The sequence below is a fragment of the Ailuropoda melanoleuca genome, chromosome 10 (assembly GCF_002007445.2).
Source record: "Ailuropoda melanoleuca isolate Jingjing chromosome 10, ASM200744v2, whole genome shotgun sequence".
NCBI lineage: Eukaryota > Metazoa > Chordata > Mammalia > Carnivora > Ursidae > Ailuropoda > Ailuropoda melanoleuca.
Genome location: NC_048227.1, coordinates 100,312,371 through 100,331,001, shown reverse-complemented (window position 1 = coordinate 100,331,001; position 18,631 = coordinate 100,312,371). Strand labels below are relative to the sequence as shown.

The 18,631-nt window shown below is 45.8% G+C and overlaps 1 protein-coding gene across 13 annotated transcripts in view; it reads right to left on the bottom strand.

The window, feature by feature from the left end:
• Nucleotides 1–18,631, bottom strand: part of ZDHHC14 (zinc finger DHHC-type palmitoyltransferase 14) — a 301,170-nt gene that overhangs the window by 172,101 nt on the left and 110,438 nt on the right. The gene's annotated exons all lie outside the window — the stretch shown is intronic.

Here is an 18,631-nt window from a genome sequence, read left to right as displayed (position 1 = left end):
GGATCCCTATGATTAAGGAAGAAAATAAAAAAACAGCTCCACGTTTGCCGATGATTCTGGGATGGTTCTTGCTCCCATCGTTAGCAGCACAAGTTAACTGTGTGTCAGCCTACAGAGCACGGTACCGAACACCAGGGGCCTGCTGGGTGCGGGGCCTCCACAGAGCAACAGTGGCGACTTCCTCATGGCTCCACTGTCATGGTTGTCACCCGTCCAGACCTGCTCACCGGCTGCAGGGTGGCTGGTACCGTTCCTCCTGTTATGTGTCCCCCACACGCAGAGGAGAGCTCAGGTCACCAGGGTGTCAAGACTGTGCCCATCACAGAGCATGGGCCTGGAATTCTCTGTGGAAATAACCATGGAGACCAGAACAGGGTGGGGGACGGGGCACAAACGCCAGGCCTCTCTGGCTTCCGTCCAAGACCCAGGAGATGCATGCGGAAGTAAATCCTAAAAACCACAGCAGACATAGGGGAGAAGGCTAGGGATGGGCGGAGGTTTGGGCCTGACACTGGAGATGGAAAGGACAGCAGGAGAGGCAGGGGACAGGTTCGCAGAGCTGGGGGGCTGGGGCGCACCAGCATCACACATGGAAGGGGCTCTCAGCAACTGCAACGGTTCTAATTCCTGCCACGTCTCCTGTCCATTGTAACTCCTTCCTCGTCCTAGCTTTCCCCGCCTGTATTCCACAGGCACTGAGCCCACCACCAACTTGTTTCAGGTTGTTTGTCAACTCCCCCACCAAGCTGCCTGCAGCCCCAAAGCTCGGCAGCCACCCACGTGGCCCTCTGATGCTCGTCAGTGACCATTGTTAGGAACCACTTGCTTGAGTCCCAAATGTAACTAGTGGCGAACATCACCATGGCCTGGGGAAGATCTAGCAAGTGCCACTTCTTTTTTTTTTCTTTTTTTAAAGATTGTATTTATTTACGTGGCACACAGAGAGATCACAAGCAGGGGGAGCAGCAGGCAGAGGGAGAGGGAGAAGCAGGCTCCCTGCTGAACAGGGCTCCATCCCAGGACCCTGGGATCATGACCTGAGCCGATGGCAGTTGCTTAACCAACTAAGCCACCCAGGCACCCCAAGTGCCACTTCTTTCACACTGAAACATGACGAGACTCAGGGCTGCTGGAGATTTAAAAAAAAAAAAAAGAAAAAGGGAAAAGCAATGGCAGGTGGGTGGTCTTTGTTGCAGGCCTCCCACCAGGGAAGGGAGCCTCAAACTCCAGGAAAACAAACAGAGCTGCAGGCAGCCTGCTGTGTGTGAAGAGACCAACAGGGTCACTGCCCCTGCCATCCTCCTGTCAGGCTGTGTGTCCACATCCACGAGTGCTTGGGCACGCACACAATCGTGCACACATGCACACATGTGTGTGCTCACATGTGCATGCACATGCATGCTCACACACGCACACACACACCTGTGCACATGCACACACACATGCTCACATAAACACATGCACGCTCACACACATGCACGCTCACACACATGTACACAATGCATGCTCAGACATGTATGCTCAACATACATACACATGTGCTCACACGTGTGCATACACATGCCACACGTACACACACCTTGCACACATGCTTGCTCACACAAACACACATGCATGCTCATACATGCACACACACATGCTCACAGGTGCACACATGCATACACATGCACACTACACACACATGCTCACACATAAGTGCATACATACGATGTACACATATGCTTACACAATACATGTGCACACACCTTTTCAAGTTGTCCACAGGCAATCCTGTGACAACTTTCCCGACTGACCCTTTCTCAGTTACCAGCTCAAACTGGGCCAACATGGGGGCTTTGATAAAGAACACAGGCATTGCCTACAGCAACACTTTAAAAAAAACCTATCTTCTCTTTGTGATGACATTATGTTCTTGAAAAATAAAAAAGGAAGAGCAAATGCCAGCGCTGCTTTTGAAACCTAGTAAGTGCCACGACCATCAGCGGTTATGTGGACAAAGGATTCGGTACAGGGTAGGGCAGACGCCTCCCAAACAGCCCTCGTTCAGGTCTGAAGCCAGCAGATGTCTCATCTCAGGACCAGTTCGGGTGTACCTGACAGTTTTCAGATGCACCATGTGGCTGACTGCTCAGGAGATACTTTAGGGTGGAAGGTTCTTTGGGGCACACCCATCCCCCAACACACTGTAGAGAGAGCAGCCAGGGGCACCTGGGTAGCTCATTCAGTTAAATGGCTGGCCTTTGGTGTCGGCTCATGTTGTGATCTCGGGGTCTTGGGATCGAGACCCACATCAGGCTCTTCGCTCAGCAGAGATTCCCTCTCTCCCTCTGCCCCTCGCCCTGCTCGCACTCATGCTCTCTCTCCCAAATAAATAAATAAAGCTTACAAAAAAAAAAAGAAAGAAAGAAAGAAAAGAAAGCAGCCAATCTCACGAGGAAATCCAGTTCCCCAGTTTTGGGGGAAGAGTTCATGGCTCACAATGTCCTGAGGAAGGGTTCAGTGAAGTGGTGCTCGAGGAGACAAAGATCTCCACGGGCCTGGCGCTCACGTCAGTGCTATTGCCAGATGCCCGGGATGCCTGCCTCCTGGGTACCAGTAATCCTGTTACCCTCCCCTTGGAACTCTCAGTACTTAACCCTCACTACTTTGCTAGAGCTTTCTGAAAGGAACACAAAAGAAACCCTGCTGTTGCCCCCTCCCCCTGGCACCGCCATGTTGTGGTGTCCGTGTGTTACAGATGGGATGGGCACAGTGGGAACAGGCTGCTTCTGGAAATGATGGATACAGTGGAGTGGTTTACCTATTAATGTATCTCTTTGTGTCTAGTGATAAACGCACCCCCAGGAAGGACCACAGAGTGTCCCCATTTACTAGCCCTTCAGTTCTCTTGTTTGATTTCATCTCATACTTGACCTTCTTTCTCCTTCATTTATCCCTCCTTGCTCAATTTTATATTGCTTTGCAGCCCAAAATCTCAGTTCCAGTCCCTCATCACAACATTCAATCCACTAATAAATATGGATTACTTAGTAGGTGGGTTTACAGTCTGGCCAGAGAAGATTGGCCAGGTCCACAAATGGCATCATGGTATGGCTGAAAGAGCACGGACCAGGCACTTGGGGTCCTACAGCCTGTCCATGGGGTGACAAGAACATACTCCCAGAACTCTGAGAGAAGATTGTCTTAAGAGAGCAAACCTAGAAAGATTCAAAACATACCTAACGCCATATACAAGATGTTCACAGCAGCGCTATTTAGAATAGCGCCAGACTGAAAACAAGCCGAACGTGCATCACGAGTAGAATGTATTAATAAATTATATACTATTATAGTGGAATATTATACGGCAATGATATCAAGGTAGTATTTGCTGCACAAAATAGACACATCTTACAAATATAATGTTGAGCAGAAGATACACTGTGAGTTTCATTTATATAAAGCTCAAAACCAGGCAAAGTTAAGCCCATAACGTTAGAGGACAGCAGTTCCTCTGGAGGGGGTAGTGGCTTAAAGGGGGCTTGTGGGGTGCTGGCTGGGCTCTAGTTCTTGCTCTGAGTGCTGGCTCCATGGCTCCAATAACTGTGTGAAAATTTATCAAGCTGCACCCATAATTTGTACACCTTTAAAAAAAAGATTTTATTTATTATTTGAGAGGGAGGGGGAAGGAGAGAGAGAGAGAGAGAGAGCAAGTGCACTTGGGGGGAGGGTCAGAGGGAGAAGCTGACTCCCCACTGAGCAGGGAGCTTGATCCCAGAACCCAGAGATCATGAACTGAACTGAAGGCAGACACTTAACCACCTGAACCACCCAGGTGCCCTTGTATATCTTTCTGTATGTATAGTATATATCAATACTATATACACACACACACACGCAGTGGGTGAGTGTAGGCAGCTCTGGTGGTAACGCACGCACGGCTGGAAATGTGCAGCTAATGAAACCTGGGATGCTCCCAGTTCATTGTGCATGATTTGGCATGAGCTCAGAAGAGAAGGCCCGAATGTGATTATAATCATGTGAGCCAGAATGCAATCAGTTACACTGCGCTCTACTCAAAAGATAGTGAGAAAGATTTGGAGAGGGAGAGGTTTGTAGTGTCTGACCTCACTGTCCCTCAGAGAGGTGCTCTATCAGGAAGGCGGGAATATTCTGGTTACTAGAGATATGCTCAATTGCGGGTGATTCATCAGGCTTCGCCGTTCTTGGGTGACATATCGTTTAAGGTCATTTCTCCCTTCATTCTTGTTCCCTGCTCACAAACAGCTTTCCAACCGCAAATCCAATTTCCCCAGCCCAGGACACACTGGAGATTTGAAGAGAATATTATGGTCACTATAAAATGGCAGCACTAAACCACTGGCATCCTCTTGATACTGCAGATATGTGCAAGGCCCCTGCTACAAACGCTTCTGAAAAACACTGGGACAACATTGAGTCCCTGTACCTACCAAGTCAAGAAACAGACCTTGAACTGTGGAGGCACCCCCAAAGCACAGCTCCCCTGGAACCATAGCCCCAGATCTCCTACGCTCTTGAAATGGGCTACCTGGCATGTGTTCAGCATCCGTACCACAGGCAGCTACTTTACACCCACCTGGAGGAAGAGTCTGGTCGGCCTTCCTGAGGTCAAGGCTAGCAAGACTTTCCAGAAGTCAAGAGGCTTCAGGGCTCAGTCAGAGTTAGGGGTCTGCCTTGTCTCAGGGGTTCTTTCAAGTTCTGTGACGACTGTCATAAGTCACTCCTCTCTGTCCCACTGCCCACTAATTAACACGAAAACTGAACTACAGTAGTCCCCCCTCCTTATCCATGGGGGACACCTTCCAAGACCTGAAACTGTGGAGAGCACTGACCCCTGCATATACTATGTTTTCTCCTATCCATTCCTATGATAAAGTTTAATCTATAAATGAGGCACAGTAAGAGATTAACGACAATGATCAAAGTGGACAATGATAATACACTGTACAAGAGGTTATGTGACTGAGTTCTCTCAAACTGTCCTGTTGTACTGTACTCTCCTTATGATGATGATGGAAGTGGATTATATGCCTCCATGACGAGGTCACGTGCGGGGACTGACGGAGGCACTGTGATGTAGTGTTGGGCTACCAGTGACCTTGACGATAGGTCAGAAGGGGGATCATCTGCTCTGGACTCCAGTTGACTGCAAGTAACCGAAACCACAGATAAGGGGGGGGGACTGTTGTCTACATTGGGGGTCCTGAGGACCCTTTCCGATCTGACTTCTTGGTGAGGTCCAAACACTAAACAACAACAATCTCATCGGAGGACATTTTTGTTATATTGTCCCCTACAGCACAGTCTTCCATCCCTGCTGCTTACAGGAAACCCAGAGCCTGGCAGTCACAGGGGGCTCTTGGAAGGTGTCCCCCATGGCTAAGGAGGGGGGACTACTGTACTTCAGTTTTGGTCTGGGGCCAGCTCTCTGCACAGCCGACTGAGCCCAGGTGGGAGTGACCACAGGCGTGCAAAGAGGAAAACTCATGTCATACCAGACTTTTGGAGGTGGAAGTGAAAATCCCTCCAGGCCACGGCAGGAGGCCCCCCCTTGCTCAGGGCAGTGATTCCACGCTGTCCCCCGAGAAGGGAGGGGAGTGGCAGGCAGTGCTTGGCCCTGAGCTTGCTGGTTGGCTCGTCCCAAAAGGAACTGGAGAGCCCAGGTTCTCTACCCGCTTGCCTTCAACATGTCTTTTCCCAGCTGTCTTTTTCTTTTAATCTCTGAATCTACATTTTGTACACTTGCTAATGAAAACTCAACTCATTTTATTCCTAAACACAGAATCAATTACTCAGGACGACCTGGGTGAGTCATCAGCCACTGTCGGAGAGAAAGGGTGGGGACTGGGAGGCCGTGGGTCACGGTCATGGTGGGAGGTTCATGTGGTCTGAAGACCACTGACGCAAGTGAGACCCTGGGTGTGTCAGTCCTCCTGTCTGAGCCACGACTTGCTCAGCCAAAAAATGAGGAGCTGGAAATCAACATTTCTAAGTTCCCTTCAAGATCCACGATGGGTGGCTGAGGAGCCTCATCTTCAGATCAGAAAAGGCCTGGATTTTGATCTCCAATTCCACCACTAGCTGTGTGACTCAGGCAAGTTACCCAGCCTCTCTGGGCCTCTGTTTCTTAATGTGTAAAACCACAATAATCATCATCCCATAATAACATTACAATAATCATAAAGAATGATGATAGGGCATATAATATACAAATACTATAATAATAATAATAATAATAATGACGTAAGTGAAGTAAATCTATGTGCAGCATTGAGTCAGGTGTCCCTTACAGCATAAATAATAAATAGGAAAAAGGAAAAAGAGCTGTGAGTCTGTGCTTCCGTTGACGAATCCCAGATGGGACACAGACCGTAGTGAGGAACAGTAACGGCTTAGGTGAGAGCGTGAGATGTTCAGAAACGATCTGACCCCGACTCTTGAAACGAGCAGCGCCGGCTTTACCAGCAAGTACGGGCGGGCTACCGCCACATTCACAGCTGCGAAACATCTCGTCTACGGGCACATCGATGACAACTCCTGAGGTTTTAGTGCACATTTATGGAAGCTAATGACAGAAAGAGAGGAGAATGGTGCTGAATAGTCAATTTTGTTTACATCTTACAGAGAACAGTGAGCCATTAAGAGCAATCTGTGCTTTAGAGCAAGATGTAACCAACCAGCTGGGGCCATGTCTCCTGGCGTCCTCCGCTGAAGAACGTCCTTAAACGGAACAGGACCACCTACACTTTATCTAGAAGTGGAGGCTTTATTTCCTGAAGTACTGTGGAAACAATTTTAGGACATTGATAGGACAGGTACACACACGTCTTGTTCAATGTTCCCCGATGGCTAGGATTTCATTTCTTTTCTGGGCTCTTTTGAACTTTCCATCATTGTTAATGACATACTAATTCATACAGGAGGAGCTCGGGTGGCTCAGTCGGTGAAGCATCTGACTCTTGATTTCAGCTCAGGTCATGATCTCAGGGTTCTGAGATGGAGCCCTGCGTCAGACTCTGCCCTGAGCATGGAGTCTGCTCGAGATTCTCTCTCTCTTCCCCTCTCCCTCTGCCCCTCCCCCTGCTCGCTCTCTCTCAAATAAACAAATAAAATCTAAAAAACAAAAACAAAAACACTAACTGCATACAAAGGCAGAAACACAGGCTTTTCCTGAGGTTAGGAAAAATATTTAACTGGCATACATAAAATATTTCATTCCTCAATAAGAAGGAGAAGAACGCTTTAAGAAAACTTAGCCAAATCCTAAATTCTGATGAGTGTAGAAATTAGAAAATACAAATACTGAAAGACAGACATGTTTTCATATGTTCCAAAAAGTTCACCCACTTCTAAATAAGCCATTTATTTATTATTGCTGTCTTTCCCCGAAGAAGCCCACGGTGTGTACGTGCTTGAGTGTGTTATGAACCACAGACTGTGTTCCGTGTCGTGCAGGAACATTGTACCATCTTTGAAAGATGGGTCACAAAGATCCTAAGGGAGCAAATGACCAGATCAGGAGCAGAGCTGCTGACATTCCAGAGCAATGTAGAGCTGTGAGCGAAGGGGAGGGTTCTGGAGTGGGCAAGGTGGCCTGGCCGGGAGCCCACCTGAGACAGCTGCCAGTGGGCACGGACCCTGCATCAGCATGACTGCATTAAACCCTGCTCTGTGCTTACTTGCTGTGACTTCAAATCACTTAACCTCTCTCTGCTTGAGCTTCCTCAACTCTGAAATGAGGATAATAACTGCAGGAGGGAGCAGTGTATTATTATATGGGCGCTCTTTCACACGTACGAGGCACTTGAGATAGTGTTTGTCACTCTCTTATTCAAGGTAGGTTGTTATTACCTTTTGAAACCCTCTAGTTCCCCACTTCCCGATCTAGAGCTTACTGTCTATGCATCTGTTTCTAATAAATCAGGACCACTAAAAGGCGTAACTAACACCTTCTCTACCAGCTATCACGATCCAATCAACAGCACAAGCATCGTTAAATATCGTTTGTTTATGCCACTGTGCCAGGTGCTAAACACACACACCACACACACACGGGTCCTCTAGAAATTCACAATATGGAAAGAAATGACAACAACACTGAGAACATGCATTAAACCAACATGGAAATAAGCCCTGCTGAGCATGGACAGTATCTGGGAGTGGACATTGTTTACATAAAAACCCTCTTCTTGCACACCCTCACCCCACCACCGTACTCCACACACAGCTCCACTTTGCACACAGGGTTAGCTGTAGTTCACAGAGAATGACCCCAGGAAGCAAATATCCTGAGATAAGTACCAGGCACAGGGAAACTCCTCTTCCTGCTTCGTGCCTGAAAATCCTTTCTGACTCCAGCAATACCTGGAACCACCATCCAGGGGGAAACAGGAGGTAAGCAATCCAGGCCCTTTGCCCCCATGGTGGGGCTCTGGAACTCACACACAAAAAGATCTGAACTTTAGAAACAGATGGAGACAACTTTGCATTAAAAGAGGCAAGAGGCCTTGGCACTGAGGGGAGACTGGGATTGGTGAGGGTGGAATTGGAGACAATGGCTTTTCCACGCTTTTATTTCTAAACCATAAAGGTCAATTTTGATGAAAAAAATTATATTATTTGTATCATTTTTTAAAAAGATTTTATTTATTTATTTGTCACGGAGAGAGGCAGAGAGAGCACAAGCAGAGGAAGCAGCAGGCAGAGGGAGAAGCAGGCTCCCCACTGAGCAAGGAGCCCAACGCAGGACTTGATCCCAGGACCCTGCGATCATGACCTGAGCCACCTATGTGTCCCATTATTTGTATCATTTTTTAAAAAATACTGCAAGGAGAGAGAGTTTTCAAGGAAATAGCAAAACATCAGCAGCAAGCAGCCTAGGTGTGGCGTCGAAGCCTCGGAAGTGCCAGCGGAGTCTGGTGGCCCGTCAGGCCCAGAGATGGGCGTGGCTGCCTGGCGGGGCGCCGCGTCACATGGTGGATGAGAACCACACCTGTGTGCCCACCGCAGTCTGCATGGGCCCAGCGTCCCCGGCAACCCTGCCCCGTCGCTCGTCTGTGCTTCCTGTGAGCCCCACCTGAGCATCTACACCTGCTTCTCCTCTCGCACACTGCCAAGACAGCCAGTGGCAGAACAGTAAATTCTGGAAGGCAGGCAGAACAGGAAGATCACAAGTGCCCACGAAAGAGGAGTCAGAAAGTAGGAAGAGAATCCAAGAGAGCAGAAAGCCAAGAGGAGAACGTTCCGGAGCAGGGAGTGTCCATACTTACTGTCTAGTGCTGAGGGGTTAAGTTACACGTGGCCTAGTGGTATCCTGAGGGGGACGAAGAGAGAAAACCGATTCACCAGATACGTGCCTGTGTGTGTGCTCATGCCCAGACCTGCAGGACTCTAGACACTGAGGCGTGGGGACCTTTTAAGAGTAGGATGCTCAGGGCACCCTGGATGTCAGTGGCCTCACTCACTCTGGGTCGAAGGATCCAGGTATTTAGGAAGCTTTGGGCACAATATCCAGAAAGGTGGTTCTCCTTTAGCTATGGACAATAGCTCACGTGAACATTTCCCTTAGACCCGTATAAAATGCATCTATTGCTAAGTTTTCCATACGTGAGCTCACTAAAGTTAATGGGCTTTTTCACACACCATCTAAGTACTCTATCTAGTATGTCCTGGAAAGACTCTGGAAAGTTCTATCTTGTCATTGCTAAGTTTACTCTCATTTGCACGGTTTAGGGAAAAGTACCTGGAAGATAATTAATACAACTGAGAAACAACATTTTAGAGAATTATAGAGGTCTGCATTATAACTTACAAATTGGGGGTTCCCACCCAACAAGCACAAAGAACGGTATTAGAGGGCAGGCACATGAGCCTCTGCCGACTCCAGGAGCGGTGGGAGGACGTGGGGTTCTTTATGAAGAGACACCCAGAGTCACAGAACATTGGATCTGAAAGCGACATCACAAATCATCACCTCTTCCTTTTACTAAAGGGGAAACTGAAAGAGGCTGACAAAATTGCAATTGTTCAATGGAGTCACTGGCGGTTAGACAGGGACTCGAACACCGGGCTCAGTCTGTCTTTACATTTTGAGTGAGACATGGCAAGTCTCTCACGGGGCATTAAAAGATTGTGCTGAATCAAGCGAATGACACCAGAAGTCCCACCTCTACCAGAAACGGCACTTGTTATTTAACCGTGAAGAGACTATTACAGGCTCAGCTGACAAGAGCTCTCAGCCACGGAGCTACCGTGTTCTCCCAGCAAGCATCAGTGCCCAGGGGGAATTTAACCAGGGGTGGAAATCACCGAACAGGTGTGCTGTCCACACTAAAGCTCGTCCGCTGTGTTTCTGAGTCGCACGAGCCCTGATCCTGACCTTCAACCTCATGTGTCAGCATTTCACCACCTGGCTGCATGTGCCATTCCCTCTCACCAGGGGATTCTCTTGCTTGTGCGTTCCTCTTCCAAATCATTCATTAAAAATATGCGATGAGGCAAGTATTGACTGATCACTACAGAAACAAAGAGCTTCCACCTCTACACACAGATGAAGGCTCATTGAATTCCTATTTATTTATTTATTTATTACTTCTGATGGCTGCCTCCCTATCCATGAGTAAATATTTCCCCAACCCACAATGATGTCAGGGTTTTAGTAACCTACAATAGAGTCGTTAATCAGAGATTTTTTCAAGGTCTAAATAAATTCCAGCCACTGGTTCCCCCAACCATATGATGATTTGCTCCCTGATGGGATATTAATTGGTCCATCAGACACGGCTTCCTCTTACAAGAATCCTGTTACTTCATCACTCAATGGCAATGAGTCACATTTACTTAAGAGTTCAGTGAGCCCTACTTTAAAAATATTGTGTGCTATGTGATATGGATGATGGGTGGACAGACAGGAGGTTATGAGGGCCCAAAGAAAACACCCCCCCCCATCCTACCATCCAACTAAAGGTCAGCACTCATTACCAATTATTATTGGAGTCAACTTGCTACTTTTCCCAGATCCCGCCTTCCAGACCAACCCACCCTGGATAACTACCCTTGCTTGTAAAGATTTTATTTATTTATGTGAGAGAGCGAGAGAGAGGGGAGAGGAGCAGAGGGAGAGAGAGAGAGAGAACCTCAAGCAGACTCCCTACTGCGTGAGGAGCCTGACGTGAGGCTCGATCTCATGACCCTGAGATCATGACCCGAGCCAAAATCAAGAGTCAGACGCTTCACCCACTGCTCCACCCAGGCGCCCCAGCCACCCTCACTTTTAAAAATAGTTTTACCACATATGGATGTAACCTAACAACCTGTTGCTTAAATACACTTGCTTTTGAGTTTCATAAACAGGGTATTTTACTGTATGTGGTCTTTGGGAACTTGCTTTTTTTAACTGAATATCCAATTTTGAAGATATGCCTTTGTCATTGCACGTGGCTGTAGTGCCCTCGTTTTCACGCCGTACGGCCGTCCGCTGTGTGAATACACCACAGTACACATATTTGTTCTCCTGTTCTGGGACATTTAGATGGTTTCCAGGTTTTTGCTATGATGAACACTTTTGTCAAGAACATTCTCAAACACGTCTCTTGAAGAAATCATCAAATATATGTTTTTGTTGAGTCGAAGGGTACAGTCATGTTCTGCTTTACAAGATAAGACCAACTTTCTTTCCAAAGTGGTAAGACCAAATGACACCCCCCCACCCCCGCAGCAGTACCTGAGAGGTCCTGTTTCCACACACACATCAGTGCTGATACTTGTACTGTCAGATGTCTTAATCCTTGCCAGCTTAGTGGGAGTCGAGTAATATGTCATCGTGATCCTAATTTACATTTCCCTGATTACTAATGAGGCTGAGCATGTTTTCATGTTTTCAGATTGTCTACCACCTGGCTCCTAATAATTTTAGGCAATTCATTTTGTAGCACTGCGTGTCAAACTATTCACCAGCCCCAAATCCTGCTTAGGGGGGTTGGAAAATAAGACACACAGTATCTTACAAAACACTGGTGGCTCTGAGTCTTATGTAATGGATACAGCCTTGGGCTCTGCAAATCATTACACTTGGCCCACACTAATCAGCAGCCTGGGGCTTGGGGACTTGAGCTCGGCTTAAAGGCTAGGTACGCATGTTCTAAGGGAATCCTCTCCTGCCAGTCAGTGGTTCAGGAATGGCAGTGTGAAATCTGTTTAAAGAGATGCAAAGAGGGGCGCCTGGGTGGCTCAGTTGTTAAGCGTGTGCGTTGGGCTCAGGGCGTGATCCTGGATCCCTGGGATCTAGCCCCGCATCAGGATCCCCTGCTGGGAGCCTGCATCTTCCTCTCCCACTCCCCCTGCTTGTGTTCCCTCTCTCGCTGGCTGTCTCTCTTTCAAATAAATAAATAAAATCTTAAAAAAAAAAAAAAGAGATGCAAAGAGAGGCCCACTGGAGGCTTCTGGGAAGAGCCCGCCTTCTAGCCAGGATTGGTCTGACCCTAGAAGTGAGAGAGGCAACAGGCAGGCCCACAAGCAGCAGCCATCCTAAGTCCACAAGGAGAACAGTCCTAGAACGACATTATCGTCGTGGAAGGCAGAGCAGGCAGATGGAACGACCTGGGTCCTCGATCGCACTGCTGAGCTGCCAGATGAACTGACGCTGGTCCACTCTGACTCAGGGTGACAACTTATGCAAACCGATAAATTTCCTTGTTGCTTAAACCAATTTGTGCCTGGCTTTCTGCTGGTTATGTGGTTTATAAACAAAAAACTAAAGCAACGAAAAACCATGAGCTGTGAATAGCATCCCTGAGATGCTCTCGGGTGCTCTACTTGGAGAGGGACTGGCCGACAGCACGATGAGGAAGCTTGTAGAGGAACTCGAGCTGCCCTGACTGCACCATGCTGGGGGATGGGTGTGTGGCAAAAGGGGTGGGGGGACTCAGGCAGCAGGGACAGCAATCAGAAATTGGGGACTGCGAGCACAAGCTTTATTGCCAAGACAGGTTTTGGAACCCCTGAATGGGACCATTCCGAATAGTCGCTATTAATTAAATTCCCGCTAAGGTATCGCCTCATGTGCCAACTCATGCCACCCGAGTCTGACTGCTCTCTTACCCTCTCTCTCGGCGCTCATGGGAAGCAGTCAGCTTGTCGCCACGTCTACACAGCCATGTAAAGCTGTCTTCTTACTGTTTCATATCATCCCCTTCTTGGTCTTCCCTTCTAGCATGCACATACCCTGAAGGAAAGCACTGCACTGTCTTCTACTTGGTAGCCTCCCTGCCACCCGAGGGGACACTGGTCCTGCTGGCAGCTCCTGCAGGCCCTGAGACCGCCACCTCTGATCTCAGTTTCCTCCTTGTTATAGGGCAACACTGCAAGACCGTGGCGTGGACGGCGACAACGCAAGCCACGTGCTCGATAACTGGCAGCCATTACTGTTAACGATGTTGGGTTACGTGCACGGACGCCCCATGTGGTCAAAAGGTGAATTTTAGGGGGCGCCTGGGTGGCATAGCGGTTAAGCGTCTGCCTTCGGTTCAGGGCGTGATCCCAGCATTCTAGGATCGAGCCCCATATCAGGCTCCTTCCACTGGAAGCCTGCTTCTTCCTCTCCCACTCCCCCTGCTTGTGTTCCCTCTCTCACTGGCTGTCTCTATCTCTGTCGAATAAACAAATAAAATCTTTAAAAAAAAAAAAAAAGGTGAATTTTAGCCAAAGAATCTCTTCCAGCCCAGAACAGAAGAGTCTTATATCCTAAAGAGTCTAGAAAATGTCTCCCTTTTGGGTGAAGTAAAGCATTATTGTACCCTTATCAATAAGGGAGGATCTGAGCAACCTGTGTCCGCGGAAGAGTGACGATTTTATTCTCAAACGTAAAACCAACCACTGACACCTTGCCCCCAGCAGAGCTCCCAGCTCCAGGAACCAGCGGAATGTTACATCTTCACATGAGGAAATCAGTCAGCAGGGTGCTAGTCTTGTCTTTGTGTTCCAACATAAAACCATACTGGCTTTAGAAACGTAGAAACACCCTGAGCATGAGGGCCATTTTTAATGACTTTGTGTGTTCAGAGATACAAAACGAGAGCTGACACGGTTTTAATATCAAAGTTTAAATTTCAGTGCAGTGAAATACATCTAATCACAGGCTCTAAATGTAATTTCAAAGAACAAGAAAATATCCAGTAATACAGCTAATTTAGAGTAGAACAGATTCCTGGAATAATTATTCATTCAGGAAAAGATCAAGAAATGGCTGACACCCAAAAAATGACATTATTCCAATTTTGCACTTTTACAGCAATTTCTTAGTTGCAATAATATAATTGTCTTAGAAAAAACTGGAAGCTGTATAAAGTATGTCGAACTATTTTTTTGCAGGGGAAAAATCTGATAAACAGCCTTAGAGGCAGGAAGAAATAACAAAATTAAAAGAAAGCAAATAGAAAATCCAAAGTTAGTCCACCCAACACTGAGTATTGTTTCTATATGAAAATTAGTTAAAATTTCAAATACCAGCACTGAGGAGAAGAAACCCTGAATTTTTATTGTTTGCCTCCTTTACACCATTAACCATACTGATTCTGTCTAGGATTCGTCTCCTGTAGAAGAAACTGTAAATTAAGCCTGATCTTTCCAATATGCTAAATAATGAAGTTCATAATAAGCCCATGATAATGGGTCTTTTTTTGCTGGAAATTGCAATTTAGCTTATTTTTCTAAGGAACATCTGCTATGGTTTTTAAAGGTTGCTAAGGAAAGGTTTAAGAAAAGGTGATACAAAGCAAGCAACATCTTTATTCTATTCTTCACCAAAAATGCATCACATTTAAATTTTAAACTTGTATTTTAAATTATTAAAGTCATTTAAGGTTTTGATCATTCTTCACCTTCATGAAGGGGGTCCATGGACTCAGCTGCCATGGGTCATATTCATTCTGGGGTGATGGGATCAGGCGTTGGTGTTAGTGACCATGGCCCGTAGGCATCTCTAACTGGAAAATTAGAACAGAACTGATTCCCCAATCACCACATCCCAAATTCACCCACTAGCAAATCACGTCAACTGTCAAAATACCCTTCATCCCAGTTGCTCCCTATGAGTCCATTAATGACCCCGATCAGATCCACACTAGTCTGTCATCCGTATCTTGTGATGACTTCTGTATTTCTCTATTTGCTCCCATGCTCCTACACTCCATTCTGCCTATGCTGCTAAAGTGATTATGAAAAGCGACCTCCTATTGTACTTAGAACATAATCTAATATCCTCCATGTAGTCTATGAGGTCCTGCCTGCCCTGGTGCCTGGCCATCTTGCTGGCCTCATCTGCTACCACTTTCCCCCTTGTTCAATGCACTCTAGTCACACCAACTTTCTTACCATTCCTCAAATACACCAATTTCATCCTACCACAGGGCCTTTGCACTAGCTGTTCCCTCTCCCTCAAATGCCTTTTACCAGGTATTTGGAAGCCTCAATTCCTCACTTCTTCCCTATTCTGCTCTTCAAAGCAGAAAGAGGTGTCATCTCCTCAAAGATGCCTTTCCTGAATATTCTAAAACAGGCTAATCTCAATACCTAAGAATAAACATAACCAAAGAAGTAAATAACCTGTACTCTGAAAACTATAAAACACTGATAAAAGAAATTGAAAATGACACAAACAAATGGAAAGAGATTCTATGCTCATGGGCTGGAAGAATTAACATTGTCAAAATTTCCATACAACCCAAAGCAATCTACAGATTCAATGAAATTCCCTGCCAAAATATCAACAGCATTTTTCACAAAACTAGAAAAAACAATAATAAAATTTGTAGGGAAACACAGAAGACCCCAAATAGCCAAAGCAATCCTGAGGAAGAACAAAGCTGGAGGTACCACAATCCCAGATTTCAAGATCTAATACAAAACTGTAGTAATCAAAACAGTATGGTACTGGCACAAGAACAGACTTAGAGATCAATAGAACAGAACAGAGAGCCCAGAAATAAACCCACATTTATATGGCCAATTAATCTATGATAAAAGAGGCAAGAACGTAAAATGGGAAAAAGACAATCCCTTCAACAAATGGTGCTGGGAAAACTAGACAGCAACACGCCAAAGAACGGAACTGGACCACTTTCTAACGCCATCCACGAAAATAAACTCAAAATGGATTAACGATCTAAACTGAGACCTGAAACCATAAAAATCCTAGAAGAGAGCACATGCAGTAATTTCTCTAACAAAAGCCATAGCAACATTTTTCTAGATATGTCTCCTGAGGCAAAGGAAACAAAAACAAAAATAAACTAATGACTTTGACTACATCAAAGATAAAAGGCTTTTGCACAACAAAGGAAACCATCAAGAAAACAAAAAAACCTACTGAATGGGAGAAGATATCTGTAAATGCCACATTCAATAAGGGGTTAATATCCAAAATATATAAAGAACTTTTACAACTCAACACCACAAAGACAAACAATCTGAATAAACAAACAAAAAGCAGAGTCAAGCAGAGAACGACAATTATCATATGATTTCTCTCATCTATGGAACATAAGAACTAGGAAGATCCGTAGGGGAAGAAAGGGATAAAGAAAGGGGGGGTAATCAGAAGGGGGAATGAAGCATGAGAGACTATGGACTCTGGGAAACAAACTGAGGGCTTCAGAGGGGAGGGGGGTGGGGGAATGGGACAGACTGGTGATGGGTAGTAAGGAGGGCACGTATTGCATGGTGCACTGGGTGTTACACGCAACTAATGAATCATCTAACTTTGCATCAGAAACCAGGGATGTACTGTATGGCGACTAACATAATATAATAAAAAATTTTTTTAAAAAACTGCTTTTCAGTTGGACAACATAAGAAATCAGCTTTAAACAATAAAATTATGCTGAGCACTTAAAAAAAAAAGCAGAGTCAGAACTATGAATTTTTTTTTTTTTTTTTTTTTTTTTTTTTTTTTTTTTTTTTTTTTTTTTTTGGGGGGGGTGGGAGTTGGGCCAAATGGGTGAAGGGGAGCGGGAGATACGGTCCTCCAGTTATGGCGTGAGTCCCAGGAATGAAAACAGAGCATAAGGAATACATTGATACCATAACACCGATGTAATAGGGCAGATGGTAGCTATACTCGTGGTGAACACAGCATAATGTATAAACTTGTCAAATCATGAAGTTGTACACCAGCAACTAATGTCACATTGTGTGTCAACGACACTCAAATGTAAAAAAAAAAAACACATGAAGCAGCATAATCTCCCCACATCTACTGCCTTCTCCTTCTCAATTTTCTCCCAACAGTCAGAATTATCATGTGACATTATATTACACACATATTTGTGGATTTGTTGATGGTCTGTCACCCCTACTAGAACGTGGGTTCATCGAAGGCAGGGACTTTTTCTTGTTCCTTGCTAGACCAATCCCAGTCCTCATTAAATATCCGTTGAATGAATAAATGAGTGGATTTACTGGCTTCCTAAAAGGTGCAAACCTCACAAATTCTTACTTCTTAAATATCATATTATACCACGGTTATAATTTTAAGTGTATGCTAGGATGACCCAAGTAGCAAAACCAGGACATTATATGACATGGCACACAACCTTCCTGTCACTCTCAGCCCACGAGCCTGCCGCAAAGACGTCCTTGGGAAATGTCAGTAACTCACTCCTCCTACGGAGATAGGTCTGGACTGATGGATGAAGACCAAATGCTGCTTTATGGCAAAGGACACCACGGTAGTGGCCACACACCAAAAATGTTCTTTGATCCCCTGTGGAAGCTTAGCTCTAAGAGTTTTATGAGCTGCAGAAGGCGAGTGGGATTAAAACGAGGCCGACTGTCAGCATTTTCTGGGGTGTTTTTTCTCCAAGTTTTCAGAACTGAATATATCATCTAACCCCAAACAAACACAGCATTAAACACAGTTCTACTTTACCAAAGCCATTAGGAACCCATAGGAATGGAATCAATATTAAGCATATGGGGTCAAAATCTTCTCTGCTCTCCCTGCATAACAGCCGTGGAAGTCAATGTAAAGTAGATATAGATAGAAGTGATGGGTAGCTTTCATTTATTAATAAAGTCCTAAGTTTAAATTAACATGTTTTGGCACCACTTTTTGGATACACTACCACCTTTATCTGAATCTGCTATTTTTTACTTTAACTTTTATGCATGCAAAAGAAATAAACCAAATAGGACAAGAGGGAGAATGAATAAAGTGCTAACATCTGTTCCAGCAAGCTTCTTTTTCCTCCCCGCTCAATGGGACAGATATTTGCTAAAAGATTCCAGAGATAATGTGCCTTAAAGGCCTTCCAAAAATAAAAATAATAATAGCTGCACCATGATGATATCTATATTGATACTTTCCTGCACCAAATCCCTCAAGTACTCTGATTTGGACTTGACCCCAAATACGGGCTGGAGGAGATATAAGTCCCCATCCCAGCCACTGGAATCAATCTGCTCCCCGAGTCACACTTTCCCACCTCTGCTCATGCTCCTTCTTCCCGGACACGCTCCTCAGCCATCAGCGTCTTCTGTCAATGTTTTACCCCCTACGGAGGCTGTTCTCAGTCTTTCCCTCAGCAAGTCCACTTTGGTGTCTCATGTCTCTAAA